At 46.3% G+C, this 25,274-nt stretch overlaps 1 protein-coding gene and 1 long non-coding RNA gene across 4 annotated transcripts in view; one reads left to right on the top strand and one right to left on the bottom strand.

The window, feature by feature from the left end:
• LOC138288246 (uncharacterized) overlaps positions 1–18,706 on the bottom strand; it is a 32,070-nt gene extending 13,364 nt beyond the window's left edge. Inside the window, exon 1 of the long non-coding RNA XR_011202361.1 lies at positions 18,529–18,706. This is a non-coding gene — a long non-coding RNA (uncharacterized lncRNA). The remainder of the gene's footprint in view (positions 1–18,528) is intronic.
• Positions 18,707–18,825: 119 nt separating this feature from the next.
• Positions 18,826–25,274, top strand: part of TUBGCP6 (tubulin gamma complex component 6) — a 518,646-nt gene continuing 512,197 nt past the window's right edge. The window contains exon 1 of one of the 3 annotated variants that reach the window (XM_069229637.1): positions 18,826–18,904. The gene's annotated coding sequence lies outside the window, so the exon portion shown is untranslated. The remainder of the gene's footprint in view (positions 18,905–25,274) is intronic. The other 2 variants (XM_069229636.1, XM_069229638.1) reach the window with 2 other exon arrangements.

Genomic DNA, 25,274 nt, shown 5'->3' with positions numbered 1-25,274 from the left:
TGTAAGGTAGGCAGTATGGAGGTAGTAAGTCTGTATTAGTCGGAGACGTGTCGCCATGGTCAGGGTGTGGGGAGCTGCCAATGCCTCAGTCCAGTCCTCCTCTTCCACAGGGACCACCCATCCCTCCCATTTCCGACGAAGTTCCTCCAGGGAGCAGGCAGTGGAAGTGATTAATGTGCGATATACCTGGGAAACGCCTCCCCTACCCAGATTCCCCATCAGGGCCCTCCTCTCCATAGGACTGCTTACGGGTATGTTGTCCCCTGTTTGGACCTGCGTCAGAAGTGCATGCAGTACTTGGAGATATTTGTGGAATTGTGACTTATTTAATGCAAAGGTTTCTTGGAGATCCTCGAAGGAATGCATATGCGTGCCCTCCCATACATCACCCAGTGTAGAGATGCCTATATTATCCCATTTCTGGAATCCCTCAAGACCCGCCACCTCTCCCAAGCATGTCCCATGCCACAGTGGGGTCTGCTGAGTAGGGCGCCCCCACCATCCTGAAATCTTTTGAGCCGTCCGCCATCCCTGCAACACCACCCCTGTCACCCCAGGAGTCCCCCGTGTGATCGGACCGCCATACAGGGCGTCTAAGATCTTGGGGTAGCTCAGTGTCTGAAGTTCCAGTCGGTACGCCGGGTCTGTCCATCCCCCTCCCAACCAGTCGTTGATCACAAGTAGTTGCATCGCCAAGTGGTAGTAAAGGACATTAGACATTCCTAGGCCCCCTTCGTAGACGTCTCTCTGGCAAGTTTTAAGCGCTAGCCGGGGACGGGTACCACTCCACAGAAATTGGCGTGCTAGCGAGTCCATTTCTCTAAACCATTTCACGGGGATGGGGTTTGGATAATTTTGGAGGAGGTAGAGAAGCCTGGGAAGGACCATCATCTTATAGAGTGCGATTCTGCCAAGCAGGTTAAGAGGGAGGTCCTTCCACCGTTGAAGATCGTCTTTGATTCTTCTGGTTAAAGGCGTGACATTGAGCTCCCATGTTAATTCAGGGAGCGTTGCGACATGCACCCCCAGGTATTTAAAGCTATTCCTCCGCACTGGTATACTTTGTTGCCAGTCTATACAGTCTCTAGATTGATGGAGCGGAACCAACAGGGATTTTTTGGGGTTTAGGGCGAGACCCGAGGCCTCCGAGAAGATGTCTAGAATTTGCATGATACGGGGGCCGCTCCTGGCCGGGTTAGCTATGTATAGTAGGACATCGTCCGCATATAATGCCACTCGGTCTTCTGGACACGCGGGCCAAGACCAGCCCTCCATCAGAGGGTCCTCTCGAAATAACTTCGCCAGGGGTTCTATTATTCATGCAAAGAGTAAGGGGGATAGCGGGCATCCTTGTCGAGTGCCACGGCCAATCGGGAACACACCCGAGACCACTCCGTTTACCTGGACCTGAGCCGTTGGATTAGAGTAGAGCAGTCCCACAAGGCCTCGGAACTTGGGTCCAAGTCCATTTTTTTTTTATACTTGTTCAAGATAGGACCAATCCACTGTATCAAAGGCCTTCTCAAAATCAAGTAAGAGCAGCGCCAGAGGGGTGTGTGACAGGATTTTATGGTGTGCTAAGGCGAGATGTAATCGCCTGATGCAGTTACTGGTGCTCCGCGCTGGCATGAAGCCGCATTGGTCAGGGTGCACTAAGGCGGGCATTGCCTCTTTTAATCTAATGGCGAGGATTGACGCTAACACCTTGATCTCAGTATTGAGGAGGGAGATCGGCCGGTAAGCCGAGCAGTTTGGCGATGGGGGTTGAGTCTTTGGGATCACTACTATTGTAGCTAGGTCAACTCCTGAAGGGAAGTGACCTTTTTCCTCAGCTTCTTTATACATCTCAAGTAAGTGCGGGGCCAAAATGTCACTACATTTCCTATACAGTTCCGCAGGAAACCCATCTGGTCCTGGCGTCTTGCCTGAAGCCAGACTGGCTATCGCATTCGTTATTTCTGTGAGATCAAGTGCCTCGTCTAGCCTGTCCTTGGTCGCCTGAGAAACTCTGGCGAGTGTTATGTCATTCAAGAGGGGAGAAGCTTTTTCAACCGCAGGCCGGGGGTGCTCTGCATACAGGCGTGCATAGTAGGAAGCAAAACTCTGAGCAATCTCGATGGGTGTCTTGAGAAGGGTACCTGTATCATCTCTAATTTCGGGAATGATTCTGTTAGCTAAGGGCCGGGTGGCCAACCAGTGCAAGAGCTTCCCATTTTTGTCTCCCCATCCATATATTCGGGCAGACGATGCCCTCCACATATGCTTCGCTGACTCAAGTGCTAAGTGTTTGATTTCTTCTCGGACCCTGGTGAGCTGCCTCAATGCGGAGACTTCGGATAAGGTCGTTTGCTGGCGTTCCAGTTTTAACGCTTCAGCTTCTAGCTCGGACATTCGTGAGTCACGGGTGCGCTCACGTGCGCGCAGGAGGCACTTCGCATGTCCTCTTAAGGTAGCCTTGTAGGCAGCCCATATTGTGCCTGACGACTGGACCGTTCCCGCATTCTGTTCAAAGTACTGCGTGAGACGATCCCTAATCTCGAGGGTATAGTCCTCATCCTGTAAGAGCCATGCATTTAGGCGCCATACCGGACGTTTAGTGAGATCTACTCCACCCAGCCGAATTCGCACCGGTGCGTGGTCCGACACCCCTCGAGGCAGAATCTCTGCCCCCGTGACACCGGTGAAGTCCATGGCCGGCATAAATACTAGGTCAATTCTAGAGTGTGTCTGGTGGGCAGCAGACGTGTGCGTATATTGACTCTCCATAGGGTGCCAGGTTCTCCATACTTCACATAGGCCAAGGCTGTCGGCCCATCCCTTGAGGCCTGCGGCTCGGGTGGACCTGCCCGTAGTGACATCTCCTGACACATCTAATCTGGGGTCTAGAACCGCATTAAAGTCCCCTCCTACTATTGTGATTCCTTGGGGGAGTCCCGCTACCACCTGTCGAAGTGAGAGTAGAAAGGCGTCAAATCCCGCTGGGGGGGCATACACGCACACAAGATTCAGTGTCACCCCACGAAGTAACCCTGAGACTATAACAAATCTGCCTTGCGGATCGGATCTCGTACATGTAACCACCATTGGTAGTGAGCGGTGGAGCAGGATAGCTACCCCCCTGGATCCCCTAGAGAATCCTGCGTGGTAGACCCTATCAAATCCTCCTCGAGCCAGCATAGGGCATTTAGTTCCCATAAGGTGGGTTTCCTGCAGTAGGGCTGCCAAGGGGGAATATCTACGGAGAGTGTTAATTACTGCGGATCTTTTGATCTTATCTAGCAGCCAGTTCACATTCCATGAGATGATTTGTGTCAATGGGGACCAGGCGTGAGTCGCGTAGGAGTCTTACGGTGTTGGGTGTCAGTCAGTGGACAAAGGAATGACCAGTTAAAACTTAACAGTGCAATACTCAAAATATACCTATCTAACCCTAACTTACCCTTCTTCCCCCAAAACCACCCCCCTCCCCATACTCCCACCCAGGAAGCATCTGTCGCCCTAACAATCAACCAGAACAAAACAGCCATATGGGCTGCCATAGGAGTGGAGTGGTGGACCCCTCCATTAGGTCGGATCATTTACAACTAATCACGAAAAGTCATGCCATACTTTACAAGTCTTAAGGAAAGCCCATATTCCCGATGCAGCCCATCACGGATTTCCTCGAGATGGACCGGGCCCTTCGGCCCCCCCTCACACACGCCCCGTTCGGGGCTTCGTGCAGCATGTCAGCCAAGCGCCGGGGATTGACTCAGGCGGTCATCGTCTCCATTCTGCATCTGAATCCGCCCCTCTGGAGACCCAACAGGAAACCCCCCTCTCCGTGAGCCCGTCTCTCCCACCGTCTCCTCACCCATGGGAGCGTCTGAGTTTCCTCGTCTTCCTCTCCGAGACCTAGTGCGCTTACGGCCCCTCCAGGGCCCCCCAGCAGCCCGGGAGGGCTCCCCTCTCCCCGTCGGACCCCTTTCGAGCCCCAACGCCCTCCTCAGTTAGCCAATCCCACGCCTCCTCCGGGGAGTCGAAGAAGTACGCCTTGCCCGCCATAATGACTTTAAGTCTCGCAGGAAAGAGGAGCATATACGAAAGTTGCATCGCCCTAAGTTTTTGTTTAACTTGCTCATATGAGCGGCGACGGGCCTGGACCTCCCTGGTGTAGTCCGGGAATACTAGGATTTTGTGGTTTTCCCACTGGAGATTTTCGGAGCGCCTAGCCTCCTTAAGGATATTGTCACGGTCTCTAAAGTTGAGGATTCGGGCAATCATCGGGCGTTTTGGACCGCCCGGAGGGGGGCGTGGGGCAAAGGCCCTGTGAGCACATTCCACTGCAAACCAGTGTGAAAGAGTTTGGTCTGGCATCCAATTTTTGATCCACCGCTCTAAGAATTCTGTGGCTTTGTCTTCCTCCGAGCCTTCCGGGAATCCTACAAAACGTAGGTTGTTTCGTCTCGATCGGTTTTCTGCATCTTCCGCCCGGCGGTGTAGTTCGGATGTTCGCGTCTGTAACTGGGCCACCTTGGTCCCAAGGTCAGCTATTTCGTCCTCGTTGTGGGAGACTCGGCCCTCCACGTCAGTGATACGATTTACCGCGTTTCTGAGGTCCTGCCTGATGAGGCCCATGTCCTCGCGCACCTCCCCGATTTTAGTCTCCACAGCTGTTTGCGATGATTGAATTGCCAGGAGAATGGCATTTACTCCGTCTGGTACCAGGCCCCCCGCTGCCGTCTCTCTGTCTCCTCTAGGGCCTGTTGGAGTTGTAAATTGATCAATCTTTTGCTGAGAGGGCGGGGGATGTTTATTCGCTCTATCCTTCCCCATTTTGTCTCGGAGGGAGGGGATGGAGTGTCTAGTTCGAATTATGCAGCTCTTCTGTCCAAATTCTACACCCTAGACGCATCCACAGGGAAGGTCCCAAAGGAGGACCATCGGCAGGGCCTCATCAGGGCGCGTCAATGATAGATGTCGCAGTCCCCTCCCCGGGGCTTGGTGGCCTCCGGTCAGCCACGTGTTGCTGGTCTGCCAAGTGTCCGGTTTCTCTCCGTTCCAGGAGACTTCAGCACATCTTTAGTGGGTTCCCATCACCAGGGTCTGTTGGCGTGCTTTATCAATGTTATGGCCGTGGGTTGGGAACAGGTCTCCGGGGAGTCTCTTTACTTTGAAGATTGGAAATCGCGGGGACACAACGCTGTTGCCCAAATCTGCTGCGCCCTTTTGAGTTTCCAATGCAATGTTTATTTGGGGGGAGGGGGAGCAGCCCCGGACCCTCTTCTCCCTTCTTCCTCTTTCTCTCCTTCTTCTAGGAGGGGGCAGCCCCGCTCCCGGGCGGCCGGACCCGGGGGGCCGAGGGCCACCCACCCCACCCCGGTCGCCCGGAAGCAACGGACAGGAGAGCGGCCGCACCGCACAGCCGCGCCCTACCCGGCTCAAGCGAGGCAGCCCCCACCGTGTGGCTCACCTCTTTAGCGCCAGCATCGTTGCGATCATTTCGCCAGGGCGGGGTACATCAAGTCGGCGGCGTCGCCTCTTCTCTAGCGGGGGGCTCCAGATTACACGGCTCGCTCGCCCGCAGCAGTTTTATTTGCGGTCAGGCCCCCGTCCTGGGGCCCCGCCGCGCAAGTCTGAGTCAGACAGGGGAGCCCCCGTCCCAGGGCTCACCCTCTCCAGGCTTCCCCTCTGCTCTCCGAGCCCGGTGCCACGGAGTCCGAGTCTCCGAAAGCCAACAAGGGACGCCGGCCGCGTCGCTCCACCATCCGCCGGGGGCCCCAGGTCACAGTCCGCTCCGGGCACTTGAGCGCTGCGCACGGCACTCACTCTGGTGGCGGCCCCGTCAGCGGGCGGGCCCCGGTCTCGCCGAGACGCCGTCAGCCCGGCCGCCATCTTGGGAGACCTATTGTTCCGGTCGCGACCAGCGCTCACGGCTCGGGCCGTGCTGACACCGGTGCCGGAGGTCTCATCAATGTCTGGGAGCTAGCGGGAACAACTAGGGCAGCATAATAAATTTCCCTGGTGGCAGCTTCTTAGGGCGGATGACGGAGGGGTCCAGAGCACTCTCAGAGTGCGACCGCCATCTTGACGCCCGAAGCCACGCCCAGAAAATAGATTAGAATTTATGCAGCAAGATTAAACTGTTGGACTTTGTCTGCTCGCAGTGTCACCGCCAAACGTTTTGCCTTCACCTTTCCCATTTTCTGAAATTTGCTTTTGTCAGCATTAGGACTCTATGCACTTTACTACGGCTAACCAGTACTAAAGTGCTTAAACACTCTCCATAAAAAAGCTGTAAAATTGGCCTACACCAGTCCAATGGAGTGCATAGTAGAACACTCCCAAACAAAATTTAGACACACTGGAGCTTATTTCCCTGTAGCTCAGAATAGGGGATCAGCCAAATTACCCTTGGGGTCCCTAAGGGAGCCAGGGATGAAGACAGCAGTTCCAGTCGTCCTATGTAAAGAGCGGGGCAGGCCGCTGGGGAACAAGGCAAGTCTCAAGCAGGAGGGCAGTCTTCTGAGGAACAATGTGGATTAAGCAGCAGGGCAGTTGTCTGGGGAACAAGGCAGCCCTCCTTCTGTAATGTCAGCAGGTCCAGAAGTGTACTGAAGAGTGGCTCATGATGGCCAATATTTATTTATATCATGTAAAACTTAAAATTAGATGTCCAGCTTTTTAAAGACATTGCACAATGCCCTCTAGGCTGTCCAGGGCTTTGCCTAGGGATGACATATGAGTTAAAAAGGAAGGTTTGGGTCTGGCAAAAGGTCTACTTTGCTAGGTCAAAACGGCAGTTTAAAACTACAAACACGGGCTGCAATGTCAGACCTGAGACATGTTTAAGGTGCTACGTAAGTGGGTGAAACAATCGGTGCTGCAGAACCCCTAAGCCGTATTTAATTTAAAGTCCATGGGCACAGGTACTGCTATTTTATTAGGGCCTTACAAGTAAATTAAATAAGCCAATTGGGTGTAAGACAATCTAACATGTTTTAAAAAAAGGGCACAAGCACCTTAACACTGGCGGACAGTGGTAAAGTGTACAGAGTCTTAAGCAAAAACAGGAGTCTTGAAGGCAAAAGGTTAGGAAGAAAACCACACCAATGATGCCAGATCTAACACACACATGCTTTCACATAGTAATGTGAATCCTTGGACATAAACGGACAGCAGAAATTGTATTTTAGTAATGCCAAGATTCTGCGTAAACCAGGGTGGCCTGCTAGAGTATGGCACAACTATAATGCCTTTTTCTGAAACTTTTGGTCAGGTATATACCATTTTTTACATAGAATAAGCCATTGTTATGTGTTACTTGTGAATTGCCATCTAAAGTTTGACATACTTCTTCAAAGAACTGCAAAGTTATGATCAACCCTTGAAAGTTTTCAGAACCTTCTATGAAGTAGTGAAGTCTGTTTTGGCCGGGAAAAGAAGAGAGTCTGTTTTAGCATTTTCATTTCCAGGGGAATATGTTATAACAAAGTTAGATATTGAAAAATTATGCTCATTTTAAATGTCTTGCAATGAATGCCCTAGCAGATTGAAGAAATTGCAAATTCCTGTGATCAGTATAAATGCTTACAGGGTGTTTAACCCAAAGTAAGTACTGGTGCCATTCTTCAAAAGTGCCCTAATTGCAAGAAGTTCTTTGTCCACACATTTAGTAATTTCTTTCTGCAGGGGGTAGTTTACATGAATAAAAGGCTACTGGGGTCATCTTGCTAGTAGTTTTATTTTGTTGAGAAAGAACACCGCCTAGGGCAGTGGTCTTCAAACTTGTTAATGCCGCGCCCCCCCAGTTGAAAAATAAAAATCATTGGGCCCTCCTCAGAATTTTTCACAATTATTTTAGAAAGATGGCAATGTTTAAATAGGTCTAAACCTATTTAAACATTGCAGTTAATTACTGTTACCTTTTTACAACTGCAATAACATGCTGTTGCTTAAAACAAAGGCATGTTATCTGTATATTATTTCTTTTGGCCAGAGTTTGGCGCCCCCCCCGGGATCACTTGAGGCCCCCCAAGGGGGGCCCTCCCCCCAGTTTGAAGACCTCTGGCCTAGGGCTACCTGAGAGGCATCAGCTTCCACTATGCAGGGACTATTGGCAAATCCCAGGAAACTCGGGATTTGTTTTACATTGATGAGAGAAGGCCAGCTTTAACCTTCAACCTTCTTAGAAATAAAAATATAGTCCAAAATATCCACCTTGGTTGTGTGAAAACACTCTTTTCTGGTTTGCCATATAGTTTGTACCTTTGGAGTTGTTGGAGAATGTCACAAACTTGCTTGATGTGTTTCTATAAGAAACAAGAGTACATGAAGGTATCATCTACATTTACACACAATGCAAAAACTGATTAAGGTCATTAAGCCACCTTATCTATGAAGAACGGGAAAGCTGTGGAGTGTTGCCGACTCAAGCGCATGGCTGGGTATTCAAATAAATCAAACTTTGTTCTGAATGCCGTTTTCGATTTGTTACGCCTTTAGATTATAACACTATGGGCATCCTGCAAATCCAGTTTTGAATAGATCACCTGGTCCTTCTTTTGGTACAACAAACTCGGAATAAATGGAAGGGGACAGATTTTGTTTATAGTGACTTGGTTAAAGATGCAATAATCTATGCAGATTAGTAACTTGCCCTTCTTTATGAGAAAAAAAGAATAAATGCGATGATACAGTAGACGTTGAATGGTGGATAAACTCATTTTTGAGGTACATGTCAAGGTATTGATGCAGATGCTGATTTTCAGTTTTTATTAGTCTGTATATTCGACTACCTGGTAGCTCATCCCCAGGTACCAAATCTATTCTTCAGTAGAAACTACGATGCAGAGGTAAAGTGTTAGCTTTATTTTTGTCAAATACATATGTTAAGTAAGCTTAAACGTCTGAGATGCCCTCCACTCTCGAAATTCCCTTAATCTGTAAAGTAAATTTTAGAGCAGGAATTTCCCATTCTTTCCGAGTTAAGAGAAATGTGTTAACAATGGGATTGACAAAAATCTGACCCTAAAATAAGCTATCTCTTTAACCAGTCGATTTGAGACCTAGAATCATACTAAGCAGGTGGGCATCCATCAAGTTGAATGCAATTTCCGTTTTGTGTGAAATTCTACAGCACATCTCAAATTTTTCCAGTGCTAAAGTGGATTCATCCAGAAGCTAGATCATTGCCATATACGACTATCAAAGTCCTGTTTTTTTAACTTTGTGCTGTATGGAGATCCCTAAGGAGGTTGGGAACTAGGCATTGATAAAGTTTCCCATGCCTCATAAGTCTAAGGTGTTAAGTGGTAGTGACCTAATCCTTGGAGGTTGAATTTATAGACATACCCTGTAGAGTGACCTCTTCTCCCACTGAGATAAGGTGTTTTCTGATGGTTCTGTCATGGCTTCTGATGCTGCACATCTGGTCTTACTTTGTTCATTCCTGGTTGGTTTGTGGGGCACCCCCAAACAAAATGACTTTATTTGCTAACTGATTTAATTTTCTTCCTTTATCTTTGTCCTCTTTAGAGAGATGTCCCTTTTACCCCAATTTGCATGGGTTCAAATGTATCTATGGTATTTATTGTCTTGGTTCGTGGCTAATCACAGACTATGATTACCCTGTGACTTACTGTTCTTCCTTTCTCTGTTTTTCTTTCCAGTAAACTGTGATTTGATCTTACTACTAGTTAAATAAACTAGACGCAGTCCTCTGGGTGAATCAGCAATCTGTGACAAATCTTTTAACTTGTCTCGAAGTTATATATAGTAACTTGAGGTTCTCTTTTTCTTTGGCTAATTTGCTTCGAACTCTAAGCAAATAAAAGTTGAATTATAGTGTAGGAGATCAGAGGGAATATGCTGTAAGTTTAGTAGTTTGGGGTCTGCTGCTTCAACATAGGTTTAGCATGCAAATACTTTTGTACTGCTTCTTTTAAATTGTTGTAGTTGTACAGTAAAAGGTCACCTGAGTCCACAACAGGGATAGACCATAATGCAGCATTCGCTCCTAAATATGACTGGACGAAAGCCACCTTTGGGACCTTGCCCAGAAATCTTGCCATTGGTTTATAAAGATCCCACATTTACTGTTGTCTCCTTGGAAGCACTCAGGAGGAGCTAGAAGAATAGATATAGGTGTTATATATAGCCTGAATATGTGTTGCCCCTGGAGAAGCGGTTTTAGTACTTGATGCATTGTTACGACTATGAGGACCCACAAAGTTGTCTGGCTTTATCACTGGCTTGTTTTTGACTGGGTGGGGGTTGGGACTAGGGAAAGCCTATACTCCCCTGGGTTTTATGTATAGCTGAGATTGGATTACAGATATGTTTTGCATAATAGTTTGGTTTGGATTGTTGCTAACATGGCAACAATATCCCATAAGCAGTTTTTTGAGTTTTCATCTCATCTGGGTGCAGCTATGCACTTGGGCTTTGCATACTCAGACACCACAGACAAGTACTGTATTGTCAGCGTTGTGGCTTTGCAGAGAGGATATGGACAGGAGCCCCTAGATCTAATGTTCTCTTCCCTGTGAATTTTGAATGACAGCATGGAAGATGGATCAGAACAAAGGTGTGGGGGGGGGGGGGGGGGGGGTGTTGTTCAGGTGATAGCGTGTAACTCCTGAAGTTGTCTCGACTGCTGAATCTTAAATGAGGCAAAAAATGAATTCTTCGTAGTAGCTTGTTGCCCTGGTCTTCCCTCTGAATTTCTCTTCAAGAATTATGGATTAGAAACATTCCCCCAAGTCGGTGGTCAATATCTTGCTCTCTAATTCACACTAGCTTTTTGTGAGGAAAGTCTTCTCTTGCCTTGATGTGGAAAATCTCTCACAGGTGTTCTGGCCCTTGTCTCATAAGTATTCCACCTCTATTGTTTAGTAACCTACAAACATACAACTAATATAACGTCTACCAACATACTAGTCAAAGTATATTTACAGTCTTCTTTTGTTTTTCTACTCAATTTAATACATTACACTTCATGAAAATATGTCTTTGCTGCTTTCTACCTGGCACGTTGGATTTGTCAAATTTCATCGTCTCTTTAGTATTTCTCTTTCATCTTTAAAACATCTACAATCCTCTCCCAAAAGTTTTGTTCTTGATGACTAGAGCGTTGCAGTCTTTTAGTAACCTCTCATGTGCGGCTTTCAGTATATGCATAAACTCTTATTAAAATATGACTTTCTATCTTTAACTTGGCAGGCTGGGTTGCAGTAAACTATTCTTGTTCTTACTCATCTTTCTTTTCTCTCTTGTAGGGCTAATCCGAGAATTTAGATTTGCAATATGATGAAGTCTTAGTTTTTAGAAGGACAGTGGTCCCTATGTGTCATGGCTGTTCACACACTTCTCTGTATGTAAAAAACCTACTCTAAGAAGAAACCAGAGGCAAAGCGAGGAGTGGCCCTTGGGTGTGATTTAAATCCTAGCCAAGACCAAGATGATTGCCAAGATTTGCAGATATATCACATGTTCATCAACAGACCTTGGATTAACAAGGGGGGGTTTTAAGTCCCGTCAAAATGGGTAATATTTGACAGGTTGAATTTGCAGTTTAAATCTGCACTGCAAAGCTACTCGTGGCAGGCCTGCAGTTATGTTTGCATCGTCACTGCTGTGGCTGGCACAATGAGTGCTCCGGCCAACTCATGATATTTAACTTGTAGGCCCTGGGTACACTGTGGACACCACATACTAGGGACTTGGAGAGGAGTTAAATATTCCAATTTGGGACAACTATAATGGACTAGTGTATGAGAATAAGTGGTGGGAAGATGTAGTGTTCTAAATGTGTCTGACTTCTGGTTGTCTTTCATAGAATGGGATGCCCTTCCTGTTAAGCGCTGGAGAGGTGATGCATAGATAAGGTTGCCATCTAGCCATTGTTTTTGTAGCATGACCACTATTTTTCTGATCCAGTCAGTCAAAACGTACGAAAAATCACCTAAATCAGAAGGTTTTCCATATATATATATATACATACATACAAACACACACGTAAACATTACAGATACCACTTTAAAATGTGTTCTACGGCTGCCTTAATAATCCCTGACAGACAAAGTAAACAGAGAGAAAAGAGGGGGCGTGGATTGACAAGATGGGCGTTCAGATGCGCTGAGCCCAAGCTCCGTAGCCCGGAATCGGACACAATACTTCCTGTATTTGCAACAAACAATCCGATATGGGTCGACAAACTGCAGTACACATAGCTGCCTGCATTGTGATGAGTGACCCCACCTAGCGTGGCAGTTGATGAGCTCCGAACTCTAGGCCTGTGTGTGTGAGTGGTGGTGGGGGCTCAGTGCTGGGGCTTATTGGTGAGGCAAAGAAGTGACATTGGACTGGTGGGATGCATGCTTGTGACCAATCAAAGGGGGCTCCTAGCCCACCAACAACTGACCTAATGCCGGCAGGGTGCAGTTGATGCTTGCTTTTATAAAAAGTACTGGTATTTTATTTCTCACTCTACACATCCAAAGGAATATGACATCGGGAAGCAGCACCACAATCCCCTTGAGGTTGGAACTCTAGTAGTTGTCAGGAAAATCCCTGGCCTACCCTCTTTTGTGTAACGGGTTCAAGGTTATTCCTCATTCACTGGTGGCTGCATCCAGGCAGTGTTCACTATTAGGTCGCACTTAAGAGTTCCCTTTGACTCTTCAGGTTTTAGTCCGAAGTGTCTATGGTGCCACATCACCAGTGCATTGAGGCCCTCGGGCCCAACTGGCCCAGTTCACGTCTTAACTGCTCTTGCAGCACAGAAGAGTTCAGCGGTGACCGGGGTGCTCTCAGAATGAGCACCTGCAAATCCTACTATGCTTGGAGAAACCAGGCTGCCTGTCGCCTATACAGCAACACAGGTTCTCTCGCCTGAGTGGCACTGCTAGAGTTCTCACAGTTGTTAGAGCTGCTCCTAGCTCGCAAGGATGCAATGTGTTGCCTTTACCCAGCAAGAGGATGGAGTGGATCCTTTCTTCAGCTTCCAACTGGAGCCAGCGAAGGTGCGACGTCGCTGGCTCCAGATGTAGAAGCATGTTTTATTTTATGTGGAATCTATCTTGTCTTGTTCAAGTTTTAGGATATTCAATGATGCCAAATGCCGCAAGAATGTTCACAATTGGGATGACCGCAGCTAAAATAATGTATCCAGATGAATAGCTTGTAAAGCAAGACTTGCTCAAAAGAGACACCTCATGCGACATGCATTGCTTCATACACCCAGCAACAGACAAACATCTTGATGTCCACATAGGTATGATGCCAAGAGCCTACATTTGATTGGCCAGGGGTTGTGAATTAATCGACTGTTGACGCCTTGGAAAGTCCCAACCATTTAAGTTGTATGAAGGTCGGGCTTGTGGTCATCTTATAACACACTGCGATCACAAAATGTTATTTTACTGTGAATGGTTAGAGGATTGTTTGTGTAACTCCAAGCATCTTCAGATCAACACCACGCCGTGTTTTTACCCACATTGATGAAGAAATTACTTTTTTCTGTATCATGATTGGATTACATATTTTCACGCCTTGTAGTTTTCATGCATAAAAGTTCTGGCAGGTGTTCCGCTCATCAGACATGTTGCTTGCTAATGCAAGGCCCTGTGAATTCATGAATGCACTATGTATGAAGCCGGACTCTGCCTGTGTCTCATTATTTAGCTTCAACACTCCTAGCTCACGAAGACGCAGTAAGTTGGCTTTACCCATGAGGAGGATGGGGGTGGATCCTTTCTCCAGCTTCCAACTGGAGCCAGCGAGGGAGCAACGTCGTTCACAGTAGCCCGGCAGACCTAAGTGGTTAGTAAAGGGCAGTTCCCTCGCAATGCGGGTCCAACCCATCAAATGCACCCTCAGTCTCTCTTTTGGACAGCAGCCCAAATCCTTTGGCAACATTGATACCGGCAGACCCTTCTGGCATATGCTTTTACCGTGGTAAGGGATATGACGGGTGAGGCTCCTCAAGCATACGTGCCCTGCCTAGACAATTACGAGTTTCAGCATTTCTCATAGAAGCAACCTTACTGGTGGTGTGGTGTATGGGCTTAGCAAGAACCACATGGCACTAAACACACGACTCAGTCCACAGCAACCCTCTCCTAGCATACAAGGGTCACCAAGCCGACACTGCACATGGGCTACAACCCTATCGATGCATAGCTGAAACCTCACAAATCACACAGAGCGGCCTAATGGTAGGGCATACCACTGGACCTTGCTTTCTCTAAATATCTCCTCTTCCTCATAGAGCACACAGGTCTTGGCAAGCAGGCATTGGTGTTCCTGGCTCCAAGACGGTGGTCTTGGTTTTCCTGGGTGATGCCCCTTACCCAGTAATGAAACAGGCAGGTCTTTGACCTCAGTCCTGGCCAAAGGCAGAAGTCTTTTTGGGCTTTACCTTCTCAAACAGCCCATCTGGATGTTTGGCAGAGGACAAAGTCTGGGATCTCAACGTCTCCTTCGTATAGCCCATTTCCAGACAACAAAATGTAATTAAGAATCTGTGTTTTGGGTTTTTATGTTGGAGGTCCGTTTCTTTTTAAATGGACACTTTTCTTTTTTTTCTTTCCTCGTGAAAGAACGTCTGTCATAGCAGGGAAGACTTTGAAACCTATAGTCCCACAACGCAATTTATGGAAGTGACCACAGCTCACACCTGGATGTCACGCACAGTGAAATGCATATCAAACAGTTAATCCCAGAGTAGGAAGGCTTGTAGGGGTGTTCAGGGAGATAAAAACACTCAGATGAGTGTCCAAATTAATCCAGCTTCTTTATTGAGGTGGACGCACAACACCCTCAACAGCCATCCAAGTCCGGCATCCATGAACAACTGCCTACACGGACGCACAAGAATCTTAGATGTTGCTGACACCGCGAGGAATCCCTAAAGAATGTTCAGACTTAAGCACAAGCAGATAACATGAAAACTGTAATACAGTATTACAACATCTCCTTTCCTTATGACAAAATGAAATGCTAAACTATAACTACGAGAAATTAACTCAAAATAAAATCAGACAACTTAGATGGTAACTTAACTGAACGACTGCTGAGAGTACGCTGCACCACAAACTCTCCTTCGTTGGCACACACTTCTTGAGTACTACAAGCACTGGTTTCCCCTCATCACACTCATGCAACTCAGGAAAGTCAGTTACTAAGTTTTTGTTAGTACCAGTGGCTGTATCTGATGAGATCATGCTATCAGAGTTCATGTGAAAATCCCTGTCAGAATATACTCTTCTGAAAATGTCAACTTGCGAAGCAGAAATAGGCACAACACTGTTCCTATTCCACCATCCCTTTCCTTCCAAAAAAAGAGAAGTCTTGTTAGCCTTGATAACTTTCACAGTTAAAGAAAACTTAAACTCTCCCTTAAGAACTCCGTCCGGTGTTTCTGATCAAAACATAATCCTGTACATTGATTGGCATTTCTTTAACATTATTTCTGAAATCATGGTTGTGTCGCGTAGGCTCTCTTCATTCTAATGAGAATACTGGATTTTGAGCTGCAAGATCATACACGGTGTGGGAGACTGAATCTGACCCACTGCGGGTGACACCTGTCGCTGTAAATCTGAGTTTTGCTCCGGCTAACTAGCAGTGCCTCATCTCTACCAGGAGATAGGGATGATTGGGCAGCCGAGCGCATGACATATTATACTTCTCAGGGAAGTCGTGGTCACTCAGGTCGCATCCGGTTCTCTCATTCACACTTCGGTCTCATATATAAATGACAATAGGAGGCAGTATAAGTTTTAATGACTGGTGACGATGAAAGTGAAGCATAAGAATAACGCTATCATATTGCCACTAGAATCGATGGACTATTTTTCTATCTGCGTCATAATTTGAGCACAGCATGTTAAGCTCTAATTCTGCCTTTCAGGTTCCCCCGGGAGGACATCGACCCTCATTCCTGAGCAAAGGCCTGTAGTCTGCGTTAGCATCTACAGCAAAGCATTCAGCAATCGGCATACAGTTGTGGTTCCCTGGCTGGAATCTCCCTCTTAACGTGTAATGGGACTAGGAAGTGTTTTTATAATAACACAGCTAATGTTCTAAGAAAATGTCCCTACGTAAGGATGTGTATTTTCTACGAATGTTGGAGACTAAACTTCTACCACGTTCACCGGCAATGTACCAAACTGTAGCCTTGACTGAAGCACAAAGTGAGCAAGAATGTCTTGTTTGAAAACACGGTGCTGGGCTAAGCAAAACAGTTAGATAGAAGAAATTAAAACAAGACCGTAAAACTGGTTATTGTAAAAATAACAATGCAAAGCCAAATAAAATATATCTAGGTCAAAGTGCACAGCGGCCTAGTGTATTAAACTAACATGCATTGAGCTATAGCTAAAATGGCTACACAACAGTTTCATCAACAGATTGCGTGCACATGGCAACATTGAATCTTTCAAGAAGAACACTGAATTCATCTGAATACCACTTTCCCATCCTTTCTTTTCCTTCCAAGTAGACATTCCAGACAGTATTCCCCACTTTTCTGCACCTGAAAAGGCGGCAAACTGTCAAACACACGATGACCAGCAACTCCGAGGTGGGTGAAAAGCAAGGCCATCTTACTTGTAGGAGAAAAGTAATTAGCATCAACAGCTGTAAGGTAGTTTTCAAATATGCTCAGCCACTCACTCCATTTTATGTCAGGTTTGCCACTCCTTTGTAAAAAGGGAGGAGGTTAAACAACACCTTGATTATATGCCATAATAAAAATGAGCTTAAAATTGAAGTAAATAGGCAATACTGAGCCGAAGAAGATAAAATGCTGGCTTAAAATAAAGCAAGGAAATCAGCCAAAATTGTTGAAATGTGGAGAAATAACATTTCTCCTCATGACTAATCGCAGAATTTTGGTTTCAGAACAAGAGGCTCCCTGAGCGAAATAAATAAATGAAAAACAAGCAAACTAAACAAGTGAGTTGAAACTGTCCGTGCAATGCGCCTGAAGATCAGAAGGAAACGAATAGCTGTATCACGTTCTTCGCACCGATTCACAGAGTAAACAGAAACAGAAATGTAGGCTCCTAGCGTCAAATAACCGAGTCACATGACAGTCAGGAAAAACGCTGGACTCAAAGGCTGCAAACTGGAGGAAACATTTTGCCGGCAGACATGATGTATCCTGGCAACAGCTGACGCTTGTGACTGTACAGACTGTATTCTGGCAACAGCAGATGCTCGTGACTCAGTATACAGCACAAGCTGTGTCCTGGCAACAAAACACCCTGAACTTTCAGAGAATTAAAATTGCAGGAACACCGCTGAGCGTGCCGTCAGTGTGAGGAAAAAAAATAAAATAAAGTTTCTAAATATAAACACGAGCAAATCCAAAAATCAGCGGCTGAAGAACCCGTCGGTGGGTCCACTCGTGTGAAAAACTGTCTAACCCACTCCTGGTACCAAAAATGTAGGAAGGGTTGTAGGGGTGTTCGTGGAGATAAAAACACTCGGACGAGTGTCCAAATTAATCCAGCTTCTTTATTGAGGTGGACCCAAGACAACCTCAGCAGCCATCCACGTCCGGCATCTGTGAACAACTGCCTACATGGACATGCAAGAATCTTAGATGTTGCCGACGCCGCGAGGAATCCCTAAACAATGTTCAGATTTAAGCACGAGCAGATAACATGAAAACTGTAATACAGTATTACACCCAGCCCTACTCTTTATGATTCCTTTTGTCAGCCCCATCTCCCTTCCTGAGATGTGTCCAGACCCTTTCTTTGTGACCTATCACTGAATCAAACAGTAGCTTTTGAAGAGCAAAGGAGTCTTACTCTTTCCCTCCAGTGTGTCTCCCACCCAGACAGGAATGCAGCAATGCACAATGCTGTCTGGGGGATTGCTCTATTCATCATGTCTTCACCTGGCAGGCTTGGGCTTCCCAAAATGGAGCCCAGGGTGCTCCATATAATGTACTATTGCAGACACACTTGCACAGTGAACATTCACAACACAGGTACTAGCACAGTAACCTTCATGCATTATTATATATACCATTACAAGTACACACACACACAGTTTACCCACACTGTTCAGTGCTGAAGCTTTTCTATACCGTAACATGGAGTTCCATTTGCAAAATCACTCACTGCCAGCACACACACTCACCAAGTACGCGCTGCACAACACTTCACCCCTCATTCGCTGTACTTCATGCAAGCACACATACACCCAGCATATGCTTCCATTGTGTACGCACTGCACAGCAGTACATCTCACGTCAGGTACTCCTTGCATGCATACTGTTTAATATGCTGTTTTACAGACCAGGGAGCAGTGTATCGGGTGCGAATCCAACGGGCCACATAAACACAATACTGCTGGTAAATGCTAGACACCAAAGAAGTCTTCGAGATCCGACCCCAATACCTGCCAGACACGTCTGCGGTCAGTTTGATATCAAACCTGGCTCGCATTTCGGGAAAGCGGGCAGAAGCCAAGCCGGTCGCTATGGTGTCAGATGTAAACAAACCGTGTAGAGACAGTTCCAATCATCACCTGGGAAGCTGCTGCGAGCCAGACATTATCCCCGCTGCTACCTACTATCCAGAACGGCAGACGGCCGTTGTCTAACTTGGCCTTAACAGGCAGTCAATGCTCTGCTGGCGACTGACCCACCACAGTTAGACCTTCAGTCAAGTGAAGCTCTCTCCAACTTCAGCAGCACCCACTATCTGGAAGGAGACGGCACGGACAAATGCACGTGCGGGTCAGCAGCCAATCAGCTCTTCGAAATACTGGGTTCTGTACTAGGATTGGCTGAGGTGCCCTAGTACCACCCACTCACTGGTGCCTTCCGGAAGTACTAACATTACGGACATTTTACATCCGTTGAAACGTTAACAACGGATGGCTCAAGTCACAGAAGGTTTGTGTAAGTAACTGCCACAGTTTAGTTTAGGCTTACTCTACACGGCAAGTGATTTGGTGACTGCTGCAGTCGGTTCGTACCAGGCATGCAGCTATACTTATGAATGAATGCCTTTTTGTTGTAGCAGTTATAATGCATTACGGTTATTTGTGTCCCGTTTATGAGACATTTCTTTGAGGGCAGCATGGGAAGTGCTGGAATGCTGCAACGTATTGTGCAGTTCAGTCACAGTGGATATGGACGTATGAAGTGCCAAAAGGGCTGCAACTATTGGGTCTGCCATGGAAGGAAGCGTGGACTCGCTGCATTCTTTCCAGATGCTCGCTCTATTGCTAACATGGCTAGGGTGTAATTTTAAAGAAGTGATTTAAATGGTCACATAACATTACCGCTGTAAACTGTTATTTTTATTTGTGCGTGATAAGGAACTCGGAGGAGGGTTTGCAGGCGAGAACAGTGCTGCTGAGGCTGTGACTGGATCATGGATGGTGTCATAACTGCTCTAGCTGGTCTGAGCATGGTTGGTTTGTCAGACGGGCTAGATTTGCCCCTCCAGCTCGCTGGAAGCATATTTAGTGCGAGATCCCTCAACATGAGTGATTCTTTGTTGTTAACAAGGTCCGTCAGCATTAGTGGATGAGAAGGGCACTGGGATCATGCAAGCTTACTGATGGGGATACCCTCAGTGATGAAATGCCTGCTGTGCTTGTGATACACGGGAGGGGCACTTTTCACTAAACTCGAGGATAATTAAAAAGCTTTCGGTTTCGATACATGACGTTTGCAAAAGAAAGCTCTGTAACATTTTTTCATAGTACATACAGATTAATTTTGTACTAATGTGGGATTAACGTTTGACTAAAGCACGATCCCTTTTGTACTACAATAGACGGATCCATATCTAATTGGGTCTATTGTTCGTCACAGCGACTGGCATGTCAGGGGTGCAGCAGTGCCACACCTTTGTGGCTGTCCCTTCAAGGCTATTCCAGTAAGGGTTATGGGACAGCAAATTATGAGCCTCATTACGAGTTTGGCAATCTCACCGCCATTCTGTCGCAGCTTCGAACCCAAGTGTTCTTTTGCCCGCCGCATGGGCAGGGGATCGTCAGCAATTCAAGAAATATTTTTCATATTTGTTGATGCAGGTGTGTACATTTTGACTAAATAAGTGTAAAATGTACGCATATTTGTATTTTGTGTTTCTTGTAGAGCGCATTCAGACCTGAGGTATTGAAGCGCTATGTGGGTAATAGAGCCAAAGTTATCATAGATCTAGATGGAAAATAGCCACGTCTTGGCTTGCTTACGAAATGGAAGTAGAGAAGGGATTGCTCTAATCTCATTTGGAAGGGAGTTCCATAGTTTAGCAGCTGCTGTTGAAAAGGCCCTATCTCCTCATTTTACTTTGTGGGTCCTCGGAATCTTCGCTAATCTGAGATTTAATGATCTTAGTGAGCAATTTTGTATGTGCCAGCTCATTGTGGTTTGTAAGTATTTAGAGCCATGGGAGTGAAGAGCTTTGTGCGCCAAGCACAGCGTCTTGAAGGTGATGCGTTTCCTAATCGGAAGCCAGTGCAGTCCCCTAATGCCCTTCTTAATTGGGGCAGACCTGGGTATCAATTGGGCAGCTGAGTTTTGAACAAGTTGTAGCTTATTCAGGGCAAGTTGAATGATGTTCACATAGAGGGCATTGCAATAGTCTAGTTTGGACACAATAAGGGCCAAGACTACAGTCACTCTAAGTTCCTGTGGGATAAAAGGCAGGATTTTCTTAAATATTTAAATTAGCCAGATGCATGTGTTTGTGACTTTGTTTTCCTGGGAATCAAAGGTTAGTGCCGAATCACAGATAACTCCAAGATTCCTCACAGCGGGTGTTGGAGCTGGTAAGGTCCCACAAGTCTCGGGCCACCAGTTGAGGTTCCAAATGGTGGGGTTCGCACCAAAGACCATAATTTCGGTTTAGTCCCCATTCATTTTTAACCATTTCTGGTTCATCCACTTATTGACTTCTCTCATACAGGTTTAAAATCTGTCAGCTGTGATGTCAGCGCTGTCTTGCATGGTAACAATGATTTGGGTGTCCTCAGCATATGAGGACACCTGGAAGTCAAATGATCGAACCAATTTGGCCAGGGGGGCAATGTACAGATTGAAAAGGGTCGGACTGGGAGATGATTCCTGGGGAACCCGCACAAGGGAGTTTGTAAGGGGCTGAGCAGAAATCCCCGCACTTAACCAACAGTATTCCCACCTGGAGAAATATCTCCAGCAAGCTCAAAGTTGAGCCCCTCAGACCTGCCTGGGAGAGGCGGTGTATTAGAATTTGGGGCGATATGTTGTCGAATGCAGCTGACAGACCTAATAGAATCAGAATAGTGCATCCCTTTTTGATCTACCAGTTTTCTTATAATATCAGTGGTAACCAGTAGGTCGGACTCCGTGCTATGATGTTTGCAGAATCCATGTTGAGAGATGTCAAGTTGGTCATGTGCCTGCATGAAGAAAGCAAGATCTTCATTGATTTGATTTTCTAATAATTTAACCAGCATTGGAAGGAGAGTAATTGGGCACACATTTTTGAGTTCTCCTGGATCTCCTCCCGTTTTTTTTTAATGGTCATAATGACAGTCTCTTTCCAAGTGTTGGGAAACTTTCCTGATTCTAATATTTCTGTATAGATCTTTTCTAGAACTACTGCTATGCCTTCACTAATAATTTGTAGGATTCTGTGGGCCAGGGGTTATTGGGGGGAACCAGAGTGAATTTTAGACAGATAGGAGATGATTTTATTAGTTGTTAAGGATGTGAATTTTGTCAGAGTAACATCACCTCCTGTTGTAGCATTGAATTCTAGATCTTGTGCTCCTGGGGCCAGTTGGGGGCCTGAGAATTCAGCAAATATTTTCATGACCTTGTCTCTGAAAAAGGTAGCTACACTGTCACAGGATTGGTGCAAATTTTCTAGCTCCCGATGGGGAGTGTGGGGTTTAATGCCTTAACTACTCTAAACAGTTCTTTCGGGGTGTTGCCTGCATTTCTGATTTTCTGAGAGAAGTAACATGATTTGGCACATTTTATGGCTCTTCTATACGTGACCTACAGGTCTCTAAGTTTTGTTCTTTCGGCAGGACCCGGATCAAGTTTCCTTTTCCTTTCCTGTCTTCTGCACAACCTCTGGAGTATCTTAAGCTCTTCGGTGTACCAAGGGGCTAAACTTTTTTTCCCAACTTTGGATTTGGTCTTCCTCAAAGGTGGTATTGAATTGATTGCTTCTATAACCCACGAGTCAAAGATCGCCAAACTCTGTCCAGTGCTTTCCTTTAGTTTCTCCTGGCTTCTATTTAGGGCAAGATCCTCTTTTACTATGTGGTTCCAATTTCTGCTGGAAGTGATGGAGGTCTGCTTGAGTTCCTGCCATCTTTTGTATTTCACTTCAAAGGGGATCAGGCTGTGATCTGTTCAGTCGAGTTGCCTGCAATTCCCTACTGTGGTAAGTTCCTGTGTAGAGTACATACCATCTAGTGTGTGGCCCCAGTATGCGTACTAGTAGTGACCCCTTGGTTCCAACCAAAGTAGCTCATGGAATCCAGGAGGGTGAGGGTATCACCATCCTCTCTATTCTCCAATTGGAAGTTGCAATCTCCAAGAACTATGCTATGGTTCCCCAAAGTAAGTGGTTCGATAATTTGGGCCCGATTTTCTAAGAAATTCTTCTTGGGTCCAGGTGGACAATAGACTAATAGCTCTTCGATTCTTAGTACATTTCATTGTTTGATCTTAAAGTATCTGCCTTTACAAATGTCAGTAGTAATTGTTAAAGAGGTTATACTACAGCCCAAGTTCTGTATAAAAATAATCGTTACACCGCCTGCTCTATTGTCTTGCCTATCTATTCTCTCTACACCATAGCCTGTAGGCAGAGCTGTGACAAAGTCCGGGTCAGAGCCAGCTCTGGCCCAGGTCTCTGTCAGGAATAAGCAGTCAAAATTGGATTCCTCGATGATATCCCTAATCTCCAGGCTGTGTTTTATTAGGGAGCCGGCATTAATCAACCCACATCTCACTAGATTGTGCGTGGATGTTTCCTCCCTTATGGGAGGGTCACTCTTGGGGGGGTCCTAAAGGATTGTCTAGGCGGTCTGTACTAGAGCAAGTGCTGTACCTATGGCGTCATCCATCGGTGAAAGGGAAAATACCCTCCTTTTCCCTCCTGCTGCATATGAGCATATAGCTTCTAAGTTGTGCCCGTGTTTATTGTATCTGGGTAGCCTTTGTATTATATTCAGCAGCATTTCTGGGCCTGGCCAGGAGCAGACGGCTTGCCTTAAGTACGTCCGCTGTCTGTCCCTGTTAAGTACAGTTTGCTGGCACATGTGTTGAAGGGGGGCGTGGCAACCAAAAGAAAGATTAGTCCGACGTCCTCACCCAGCAAACAATGGAACTACAATGTGGCCGATACAAATTAGATTGGACTTCAGGATCTTACTGGCCCTTTAGTCCTTGTAGTAAATAACAAATAGTGCCTTGATAACGGAGAGCTTTGTTTCCCATCCTCCTCCCCACCCCAATGCAATTTGTAAAATCTGCAATCTAAAGTCAGCAGTTAAAATGTTACGATCGCGCCAAGTGCGTGTTATATGCATGACAAGTGAAAAAAATACCTTGTACGAGTACTTTTACAGTAAATGGGTTAAAGTGCGAAATGTACTTATCTGGATTTTGGCCCCAACGGGGTCGTTGTAGGAAGGTCCGCTAACTTCTATCAATTGGAATCTCTTCCAAGAAATAGTACTTCGCGAAATGTTGATAGATAAAGCAGGTTCTTTTTTTCACAAATCCACAACAGCTATCCGCGTCTGTTCAGGTCTAGATTGAGAGTCCAACTGACTGTTCTAACACACTCTAGTACCTGACAGGCGCTGATGTAATACAATTTTAAATATCTCTCGAAAGTAAATAGTGAACTACAGAAAAACATCCAAGCTCCACAAATGCATTACAGAGCCGAGATAGAAACATGACTAAACACAATATACATAAATATAAATACTACAACACATACTACAGTCGATTTTTTCAGGGTCAAGTTGCTACTGTGAAGAAGGGCCCTGGACTGAGGTGTCCACGTCGGAGACTGAAGAGAAAAGAAGGAAATGGGTGAATTTGTACCCCATTTTCTTCAATACCGCCATCTTGAAGAAGGCGGTCTCCCCGTCACAGTCGGGTTGATGGAAAGGCACTTCGTAATCCATGCGCCAGGAACCTTTTCTGTACTGCCCTCTGACAGCTGCTTTCCCCCATGCCACCATTGAGGTGGTTGGCGAATGGCTGTCTGTCTCATTCAGCAACTCTTCAACATCGTAATTCAGCAGGCAGTCCGACATGTTGGCAGCTGGTGAATCCAAGGCCATTTGGATGGTGGTACTCTTTCCGCCAAACTCGTAATCATGCCCTATGTCAGTAGTTTGTGTTTGTCTGAGCTTGTGAGGGTGATTGGGGAGTAAGGGCGTTAAGTGTTACTGCTATAAATTGTATTTGTATAACTAGCTGGCAATGCATTATTGTTACTTTGACTGGACTGTGCTGGTTGTTTTCACTGAATGGGGCCTCAAAGTTCATGAAGTTGGAATCCTGGCATTGGTTGAAGGTTGGTGGTCAGCTCTCGGTTTTGGCTGTGCATTTTAGAAGCTATGTTTTATGTTTCCACTCCACACATCAAGTTAAGGTTAGAAAAAGATCCCTTATTTGGATACAGATAACTGCAGTTGGTGTTCCCTCTCCAGCCACCATACATCTGCTCACAGAGAAAACCCAGCATAGTGCATAAGAACATTAGAATCAAACCCCACTAACATTCTAAGCTTTAAAGGTACACATTTCATGCCAGAACCATGTATGCCTTAACGTGGTCTGAACCATGACTGTGTCTTTACCATGCATGCCTTTACAACAAATGTCATCGTAGAAGCATGCTTAGTAAAGATATGTGGTAACAGCATGCATGGTTGTGTTATACAACCCCCCTCTTAACAAAACCACCCGACCCTGCCCCACCAGCCCTGAGGCCTAAAACTACCCCCTACACCTAGACCTCCCCCCCCGCCCAAAAAAATCTGACCCATCCCATCCCGGCCCTGTGCCCTAAAACACTGCCCCTGTTAAAAAATCCATCCAACGCCTAAACACTACTCCCCAAGCCCTGGCCCAGCCCCACTTACCTCACGTGTCCTCTCCCGATCCTTCCTGCTCCGCTTATTCGCACTACTAGACCGCTCTCTGCCTTGACCACACATATGGGTGGTTAAGGCAGACATACAGCCAGTTGTGGTTAAGGCAAGAGTTGTGCTGCTTGAGTGCTAAATGCACG

The sequence above is a fragment of the Pleurodeles waltl genome, chromosome 4_1 (genome assembly GCF_031143425.1).
Source record: "Pleurodeles waltl isolate 20211129_DDA chromosome 4_1, aPleWal1.hap1.20221129, whole genome shotgun sequence".
NCBI classification, from domain to species: Eukaryota; Metazoa; Chordata; class Amphibia; order Caudata; family Salamandridae; genus Pleurodeles; species Pleurodeles waltl.
The sequence above is the reverse complement of the archived record's forward strand: the minus strand, read 5'-3'. Positions and strand labels throughout refer to the sequence as shown.